We start from the raw sequence: 10487 nt of genomic DNA, 5'->3' as shown, positions 1-10487 counted from the left end.
TTACATAGCTGAACCCTACATTGATAAGTGGTGGAATAATGGACATATTCTATTCCAAAAGCAATCAGATACGAGGACAAATTTGCAACTTTAGCACAGAGCCACAGTAGATGATTACTGCCTTGGTCTGTGCTCATCTTGACCTGTAGCAACTTAGCGGAATAGCCATGATAAGTCCCTACTTTTAAGAGGGGGCTTTGGAGTGAAGGAGTCTTCCGAACACCCATAAAGCAAGAGAAAAAACTGCCCTTGCCCTGGGCACAGTACCAAAATACAATAGACCAAATAAAATAGTTACCCACACCAACAATAATAAAAATTAAAAACCACCATACCACTACCACAGACTGGTGGGCACTCTGGGTACAAGTAACCCCAGGCTCTCCAAAAGAACTCGGCACAAAAAAAAAATGAAGGTGAAGAAGTTACAGATAGAAAGGGTTGCTTCCTCCCCCAACAACGAGCCAGCTACCGACAAAGGACCTAAGGTACCGCATATTTAGTGGCAACAGCCCTAATATCGTGTGCTTTCACCTTAAAGGCAGGCAGGACTTCTATTTGAGAGTGTGCCTCAATGATAAGACTTCTAAGAAAAAATGACAGTGCATTCTTAGACACAGGTTTCAATGGGTTCCTGTCTAAGTAATACCTCACTGGGCAAAGGACCCTTTCCTCCTCCTGTCCTAGAATGTCCATGAGGTTTTTAATTGAGAATGAGCATGGCCAGGGATTAAACGGGGGCTCGTTCTTAGCTACGAAACCAAGCATGAAGGTGCAGACAGCATCTCCTTTAGAGAAACCGATGCACTTGTCTATAGCCTGCAACTAGCTTACCCTCTTCGCAGTGGCCAAGGCTGCTAGAAAAAGAGTCTTCTTTGTCAAATTCTTGAGTGATATGGTATGAAGAGGCTCAAAGGCAGGACCCATTAACCATTTAAGTACTACATCCAGGTTCCATGACATATAGTCTTCCTTCACATTTAGTAGTCTTGAAAGAATCAGATCTGTCAGGTCTTTATTAGAGGCTAAGTCCACTCCTCTATGCTTGAAAACTGATCCCAGCATAGATCTGTAGCCCCGTACAGTCGATGGAGAGAGAGACCCTTGAGGGTCCTGAGAAAAAGAATAAAGTCCGCTTTTGGGTTACAGTGGTTTTAGCAGACGAGATGTTATTGCTGCTGCACCACCTGCAGAAGATAGACCACTTGGCCTGCTAGACTCTGCTGGTAGACTTATGTCTACAACTGGAAATAGCTTCCACAGCTTGCTTTGAAAAACCTTCACTCTGACAAGTCTCTGGATAGTCTCGAGCCTGTCAGAGCTAGAGCAGATAGGCCTTGATGGAATTTCTAAGTTAAGTATATCTTAGTTTAACCAGACCACTGAGCTGATTAACAGCTCTCCTAGGGCTGGCCCAAAGGATTAGATTTTATTTTACGTGGCTAAGAACAAATTGGTTACCTAGCAACGGGACCTACAGCTTATTGTGGAAACTGAACCACATTATAGCGAGAAATGAATTTCTATCACCAGAAATAAATTCCTCTTATTCTTCATTTGCTGGTCGGAGATTCGAACTCGCGGCCAACAGAGTGGTAGATGAGAACGGAACCCGCTTGCCCAACGAAGAACTAAAATAAAGATGAGATTGTTTGAGATGTGGACTTTGAGACAGTAATCTTGGAAAGTCCACAAGAAGCTTTAGAAGGTCTGGGAACCATTCTTTGAGAGGCCAAAAGGGCATTATCAGGGTTACCAACACATTGCTGTGAGTCTTCAACTTGCTGAGAACCCCTCTCACCATGTTGAATGGGGGGAAGGTGAAGAGGTCCAGGTTCGACCAGTCTATCAGCATTCATCGCCATGCCTGAGGGTCCAGGACTGGCAAACAAAATAGAGGAAGAAGGTAATTCTCCAATGTGGTGGACAGGTCCACTGTTGGTCTGCCCCACAACTCCCAGAGGCTGTCACACACACTTGAATTCAGGGTCCACTCTGTTGGGAGGATTTGAACTCATCGACTTAATCCATCTGCCAAGACGTTCAACTTCCCTTGGATGAATCTGGTGGTAAGCCTGACCCGATTTTGGTCTGCCCTGGTTGCGGGCTAGCAGAGGGGTCTCTAGCACGCTTCGGTGAAATGGGTGAGGCCTCTCTACCATGTCGTCTCTTCAAGGGATGAGATTCTCCCTGGAAGCACCAAAAACGACTCTTATTGCACTGGAGTTACTATCGGAGTCAGACAATAACTGGTGGGTGCTCACTGTGATGCCTTTCCTACTGTCAGAACCACAAACCACTGAATCGGATGAGGGGGTGACTGCCCATGGGCAAACTGCACTAACCTCCTTTGGACCTCTGGTATGTCTACTCCCAGGATCAGGGGAGTGTGACAGTGACCTTCATCTGGGAGTGTCAGTGGGACAGACAGCCACCTCCTCCACTGGCACTTGCTTAATACTCCGTCCTTCGTCCATGAGGACCTTAAGTGATTCACCCAACTCTGACACAGTATTAACTACAAGGTCAAATTTGCGATCAAACTTACTCTCAAGGCTGGCTACGGCATTGGGTTTGGAAGCATGGGAGCCAGGAATAGGAGTTGATGGAGAATTATTAGGAGGACTAAGGTTCGGGATAAAACATGGGCAGTAGAAGAAGGAATGTTATGGTCAGTGAGTTGAATGTTAGTAACAGGTTCTAAACTCTGAGCTCTACTTTCGGCTCTGACAGCCGCCTTCCTTTTCCTATCTCTATCTATTTTATCCAAATGAGACCTAAGAGCCTTCCATTTCTTTTCATCCCATCGATCACCTTCAGCACAAGTGAGATCTATTGAACACTCTTGTCCTCTACATTTTGTACAGACTCTATGACTATCGTAGGTTACTTTGGTCATCTGGGTCTTGCAACCCTCCCTACAATATCTAATACTTGATCAACTGGAATCGGACATCACGAAAAAGAAATGGCAAAAATCCACTACGCTAAGCTGAAAAGCTACCAAAGCAATCAGTACTTCACCAAATCCTTGGGAAAAGCAAAGAAAAAACCTCAACTTCAACCAACAAAACATTCAATGCTGGCGTTGAAGCCAACAGAAAAGGAGTGACTATCTCTGTTACGTTGTACCCACTGTTCGTCGATAGAGGGTGGGGTAGTTACCTAAACTATAAACAAACGAATTGTTACTGCAAACTTCAAATTTTTAACTGCTGCACGAGTAGGAAAGTATAGCTATTTAATTACTTGGTAAGTTACATATATGAAAATGGCTTCTTTGATTCTGGGGTAACTAACCCATCATGCCTCACCCTGTACCTTTCTCCTCCCACTTACTTGAACAATTAGCGTGTGGTGGTCTGCCTCAAGGAGACTGCATCTCATACCATAATGCAATCTTTTATGTCCCATGTAATACTGCTGCATAGCAAAATAGTTGAGCTATTCTTTGAGTATGTTTTCGCTGTGCAAAATGTTCCCTTTCTATAAATGAATCTACAATCAAATTGCTGACATGTCATTTATAGGCCTTGTAAAGGGAGTTAATTTTCAAAGTTTTATCAATGAAAATTTATTGAGAATACAGTAGAATCCCGGTCCTCAACGCTAATCCGTTCCAGAAGTGTCAAGATGCAATTAAGTCGAGATCCGAATCAATTTTTCCCATAAGAAATACTGTAACTGAAAATGGATTAATCCATTCTTGACCACCAGTCATTACCCTAACCTTGCCTGTACACAAAACATTACACATTAATTACAATAAATTAAGTTCAGATTTAAATAACTTACCATATGAGATGTACTTGTTTTCATTTTTAAATGTAAACTGTATAAAAAAACTGGCTTACGTCCAATGCGGCCGTATTACCGATGGTTGACCGAGCGCCATTGCCTGGGCTAGGCTAGGTACCAGTATGCACTGCAACGGGTAGGCACAAAAACTGTTGCTAATATAATAAAACATTTTAAAACAAGCCTAATTATTACAGTAAATTAATAAAATATTAAAAATAAGCCAAATTATGCCTGTTATCACAAACTTAAGAAAAAGTGTGAGAGAGGTGCGAAATAATGAGCAGGAAGACAAGTACTGCTGGTTTATTGATGAAAACGAGCTGCTTATAAAGCGGGATGCAGACATCTGCATAGTTTGCAGAGACCGCTGGTAAAAAGATTTACAGGTGACCTGAGGTCAAACTAATTCCTTACAAAAACAGGACAGGTTCATACAGAGAACATAGTGATCAACAATGTCTGACACATAACATAAATAACTCGTTACTTGTACATAAAACATGATTGTTTACAAAGACAACATATATACAGGTTACAATTATGATGATATATAATCCGATCGACCTTAGGTCGATGAAAAGGCACCACAGAAAACGGGATGCTCTCTACAGAGAACGCGTTGAGCGGGGACTTTACAATACCCCCAACAAGATGGAGGCAACGTCTGATTAAACCAGGTATCTGCTGGGGCGACAAAGGGGACCTCTCTTTCTCGATGTCAACTGGAGAGGGCGGTCGCCTTCCCCAGTGTCCTCTGCAGTGGTTTGTTGGGGTGCCTTTCCGTCAGGTTTCTGGGTTTTTCGGGGACGCCCTCGCCTCCTTCCAGTGACCGGGGTTGTTTGGGGGGCTGCCGCATCCCGCAGGAGATCTTGGGGTCCGCCTCTGTTACCCCCCTCCAGGAATGCAGGTTTGAGACAATCTATTGACACCCAGTCTTCCCGCCCATGGATGGATATTCGGAATGCCTTCTTGTTCCTTTCCAGTACAAGGAAAGGTCCCCTGTAGGGTCTAGTCAAGGGTGGGTATACGGAGTCGTCCCTGACGAAGACGTGGGTGGTGGAGGACAGCCTGGGGGCATGAAGGGGGACGTCCTGTCAGTGAATGTCTTTTGGCAGGGGGCGAACTTTCCAACCCTGTCTCAGAGCCTCTGCATTCCTATGTCATCCCTGTCCTCTGCAACGAGTTCCCCCGGGACTACCAGTCTCCCTGTAGACTTTTTGCGCTGAGGAGGGGTCGCCGTTAGCTCTGGGGGCGGTCCTCAACCCGAGGAGGACCCAGGGCAGCTGGTACTTCGTTTTCAGAGGAGCAACGAGCCATGAGGGACACCTTCAGAGACCTGTGGAACCTTTCCACCATTCCGTTGACTGCGGGGTTGTAGGTGATGGTGCTGTGGTGAGTGGTCCCCATTAGACGTGCCAGGGCGGTCCACAGCTCGGACAGGAAAGCGGGTCCCCTGTCTGTCGTTATGTCGTCTGGGACACCAAACCGGCTGATCCAGCTGGAGAGGAGGGCTTCCGTGCATGCACTGGAGGTGGCTTCCTCCAAGGGCGCAGCTTCTGGCCACCTGGTGGAGCGGTCAACGACTGTCAGAAGGTATCTGGCTCCTCCTGATGGGGGGAGAGGTCCTAATACGTCAACGTGGATGTGCCCAAAGCATCTCTTTGGCTGGGGGAATTCGCCCACTCTCGATTCAGTGTGCCAACCCATTTTGCTTGTTTGACACTGCATTACACTGTCTTGCCCAGGCCATCGCGTCTTTCTGTTTGCTGTGCCAGACGAACTTCTCCGTCAACAGTCTGGCTGTTGTCCTTCCGGAGGGGTGAGGTAGGCTGTGGATGATGGTGAAGACCAGCCGATGTCTGGAGGCGGGTACCAGGGGGCGGGGGCATCCAGTACTGACATCGCTCAGTAATGTTGATCCTCCCGAGCCGAAGGGCACGTCCTTCCACTTCAGCGACGTGACGGTTGTACGGTAGGCTGGGGTCTCAAGGTCAGCAGCCTGTTCACGGGCAAGGTCCTCGTAATCGATACCAAGCTGTACAGAATCGATCTCGATCCTCAAGAGGGCATCGGCTACTGGGTTCTTCCTGCCGGGGAGGTACTTGATGGTGCAGGTGAACTCTGCGATAGCTGCGAGGTGCCCCTGCTGCCTAGAGGACCATGCGCCGCCCAGCTTCGTGAAGGCGTGGACCAGCAGCTGGTAGTCGGCCAAAATGGTGAAGGGCGTCCCCTCCAGGAGGAACTTGAAGTACCATACCGCCTGGTATGCTGCGAAGAGTTCTTGGTCGAAGGTGCTGTAGCGGGGACTCGGCGGGGTTTAGCCTCCTACTGAAGAAAGCGATGGGCTGAGGGGTCCCTCTGATGACCTGTTCCAGGACTGCTCCACAGGCAACGTTGCTGGCGTCTGTTGCCAGCTGGAGGGGAGCACTGGGATCCTGGTGGGCCAAAGATGTTGCTTTGGCAAGGGCGGCCTTTGTCAGGAGGAAAGCCTTCTGCTGTTTGGGGCCCAACACTAAGGTCTTTGGACATCCCTTCAAGACCTCTGTCAGGGGGGTCATGGTGTGAGCAATCCTCGGGATGAACCTTCTGTAGTAGTTGACCACCCCGAGGAATTCTTGTACGGCCCTGATGGAGGTAGGGGTGGGGAACTTCTCGATGGCTTTGACCTTCGATGACATTGGGCGGATGCCTTCTGGGGATATCTTGTGGCCCAGGAACTCCACCTTATCTACACCAAAGGTGCATTTATCAAACCTGACGATGAGGCCACTCTCCTGCAGGTGCTGCAGGACCAGCCGGATGTGTCGCAGATGTTCCTCCCAGGATCTGGAAAAGATTAGGATATTGTCGACGTAGCAAACGCAGAAGTCCAGGTCCCCAAGGATGCTGTTCATCAATCTCTGGAAGGTTGCGCCCGTGTTCCTCAGGCCGAAGGTGGAGAAGGCGAAGATGTAGGACCCGAAGGGCGTGATGATGGTAGTTTTGGGGATGTCCTCCGGCACTACTGGGACCTGAAAATAAGATTTTAGTAGGTCCATTTTGGAGAATATCCTGGCCCCATGGAAAGAGGCTGTTAGGTCCTGCATGTTTGGCAGGGGGTAGCAGTCCGGTTCTGTTGCCATGTTCAGCCGCCTGTAGTCGCCACAGGGCCTCCAGGTGCCGTCCGCTTTCTGCACCATGTGAAGAGGGAGGCCCACGGGCTGGGAGCCTTTCTGCATATGCCCATCCTTTCCATCTCTGCGAATGCCTTTTTGGCCTCCTGAAGGCGCTGCAGGGGAAGCCGTCGGAACTTTGCGTGCGTTGGGGGGGCCCTTCGTCTTGATATAGTGGTATATCCCATGTTTGGAAGGCTGGGCATCTGGCGGAGCTCGGGTTTGAAGACCTCTGGGAACTCCTTCAGGAGGGAACCATACTGGTGGGACACAATGGAACAGATGGCGGGGTCCCTGGGGCCTGGCGACAAGGGCAGGGACTGGCAGGACTAGGTGTCCAGCAGGCGTTTGCGGCCAACGTCGACTGCTAGACTGAATTGGGCGAGGAAATCCGCCCCCAGGAATGGAGTCCTGACGTCCGGTGGATATGAGTCACGGTTGTTGGCGGTTTCCATTATATGGTTCCGGCCTGGGGGGTTGATAAGGGGCCATACACCCGCCCCCCCGATCCGCCACTGTTACACCGTCCCCATAATATAAGACACAATGAGGTTTCAGTGAAACACCACGGACGGCTCCCAGTGTCATAAGTACCTGCTTATAACATTTATATATCGAGTTAAACATTCGTCAGTTTAAGCAATGTTTTAGATTTGCTGCCGGGATCAGTCCCAGAGGGGTTTGGCCTTGTTGTTTCACCTGTATCATCTCCCATAAGTTAAGTTAAAGTATTCTCTTGCCGTCGGACCTATTCCGGCGTGTCTTGCTAATGATACTAATATACCATCATTCCGCTTGCAGATGATGCGTTGTCAATGAGCCAGGGTGCTCGGCGTTCTCCAGCAATCGTGCGGACCGCGGTGTTCTGCTTGCACTCCAGCAGTGCACTGCATGTTGATATATGACCGTTTGGCACCGGGTGGCTGTGAAGTTTGTTACGCTCTCTCTGGAACTGGCGTCCGGTGAGTCGGTAAGTGATGAGCCTGTTAACCTTTAGTCCCAGGAGGGTATTGATGCCTCATATAGAAACATGCAAAAATCCAAGAGAATATTTTCAGTAAACCCTGCCTTCTCTTCGGTCTAACCCAGCAATCCGTACCTCTGCGCTATCGACCCCTGAAGATCTGGGTCAACGGAGGATTTGGGAGGAATGTTAAGGTGTAGCAACCCCTCGTGCTATCGGAGGAGATCTGTAATCTCCTCTACCCTGGTGCCGGTTCTCCGCGCATGCTCGGGGAGTTGGCGCTCAATCATTGAGAAGATCAGACTGGAAACGCAACCCTCCCAAGACAGCAACCTCTGCGGAGGGTGGCCAGAAGAGGTGGCGGCGATTAACATCCACTTGGAGACCATGAGTGTAGGTGACCATCATGTAGAAGGTAGGGTGATAAGTGAGTTCAAGCGAGGTTAATTTAGATAAATCATTATTTACCCTTAACGCCTGCACTGGACATATCATAACACGACTAAAATTGTCTGTTGGGTGCCAAGTGGGCGTGCCCGTCGTCGACTAAAAAAATTTCAACCTTAAGGTCAACTTTGACTCGACCAAAATGGTTAAAAAGCGCAAGAACGCCTTGTAAGCTAAAACTCTTACATTCTAGTAATATTCAATCATGTACTTTCATTTTGCAACAAATTGGAAGTCTCTAGCACAATATTTCGATTTATAGTGAATTTTTGAAAAAATTTTTTCTTACGCCAGGTCCTGTAACTTCGGCGAAAATTTCAGAAATTCTTTCATCATTTTGTTTAATTTTGCACTGTTCTATATTAGCCGTTACATAAAGTTTTATATATGATAATGTGCAATTTCATGTACAATACAACAGAAAATAACTCATGGTTGTAGCTTTTATCAGTTTTGAAATATTTTCATATAAATCACGATAACTGCCAAAATTTAAACCTTCGGTCAACTTTGGATTTCGACTGAAATGGTAAAAAAACACAATTGTAGCTAAAACTCTTACATTCTAGTAATATTCAATCATTTACCTTCATTTTGCAAACAATTGGAAGTCTCTAGCACAATATTTCGATTTATGGTGAATTTTGAAAAAACTTTTTCCTTTACAGAGAATCGCCAGAAATTCTTTAAATCACGTTGTCATTAATGTTTGCACTGTTTTATATTAGTCGTTACATAAAGTTTTATATTTGGAAATGCAACTTCATGTAGAATACAACAGAAAATAACTCATGGTTGTAGCTTTTATCAGTTTTGAAATATTTTCATATAAATCACAATAACTGCAAAATTTCAAACTTGATCAACTTTAACTCTAGACTTGCAATGGTAAAAAAAACAATTATAACCTAAAACTCTTACATTCTAGTAATATTCAATCATGTACCTTCATTTTGCAACAAATTGGAAGTCTCTAGCACAATATTTCGATTTATGGTGAATTTCTGAAAAAAAAAAAACTTTCTTTCGTCTGCTTGTGATAACTCGGCTGAACATCTCAGAAATTCTTTAAGATGTTGTCGTAATGTTTGCATCGTTTACATTAGTCGTTACATAAACTTTTATATATGAAAATGTGCGCAATTTCATGTAGAATACAACAGAAGATAGCTCATGGTTGTAGCTTTTATCAGTTTTGAAATAATTTCACATAAATCACAATAACTGCCAAAATTTCAACCTTGGTCAACTTTTAACTCGACCGAAATGGTAAAAAAACCAACTGTAAGCTAAAACTCTTACATTCTAGTAATATTCAATCGTTTACCTTCATTTTGCAATAAATTGGAAGTCTCTAGCACAATATTTCGATTTATGGTGAATTTTGAAAAAAAAAAAAATTTCATTTTCCTTACTTCTGCGCAGTAACTCTTTCGAACATCTCAGAAATTCTTTAGTCTGTTGTCGTAATATTTGCACCATTTTATATTAGTCGTTACATAAAGTTTTATATATGAAAATGTGCACAATTTCATGTATAATACAACAGAAAATAACTCATGGTTGTAGCATTTATCAGTTTTGAAATATTTTCATATAAATCACGATAAATAGAAAAAATTCGACTTTAATCAACTTTAACTTTCGACCAAAATGGTGAAAACTGCAATTATAAGCTAAAAATCACTTACAGTCTAGTAATATTCAATCAATTAGCTTCATTTTTCAACAAACGGGAAGTCTCTAGCACAATATTTCGATTTATGGTGAATTTTCGAAAAAACATTGTTTCACGATCCATACTACAATTCATGCATCATTTGTGATAATATTTTCTCTGTGTTGCTTTGATTGTTTTACAATTTGTTATATACAAAAATCATCACGTGCAATTTAGTGTACAATACAACTAAAAAAATTAACTCATTAGCTTTAACAGAATTGTGCTTACAATAGCTGATTTGTATACAATTATACAGTTTTTTTCACTGTCATATATTCAATATTTATATATGATAATGATATTTTTTCATTTCTGATGGTTGCATACTAAACTTCAGGCAATGACAAAAAAAGGAGCCAAAAATGAACTCTTAATCTTAAAAACTAAGCGTGCTGTGATT

General features: G+C 44.8%; 1 protein-coding gene across 5 annotated transcripts in view; it reads right to left on the bottom strand.

The window, feature by feature from the left end:
- The window catches only part of AIMP2 (aaRS-interacting multifunctional protein 2), a 197513-nt gene that overhangs the window by 51043 nt on the left and 135983 nt on the right, over positions 1-10487 (bottom strand). The window lies entirely within an intron of this gene.

The sequence above is a fragment of the Macrobrachium rosenbergii genome, chromosome 10 (genome assembly GCF_040412425.1).
Source record: "Macrobrachium rosenbergii isolate ZJJX-2024 chromosome 10, ASM4041242v1, whole genome shotgun sequence".
Taxonomy (NCBI): Eukaryota; Metazoa; Arthropoda; class Malacostraca; order Decapoda; family Palaemonidae; genus Macrobrachium; species Macrobrachium rosenbergii.
The sequence above is the reverse complement of the archived record's forward strand: the minus strand, read 5'-3'. Positions and strand labels throughout refer to the sequence as shown.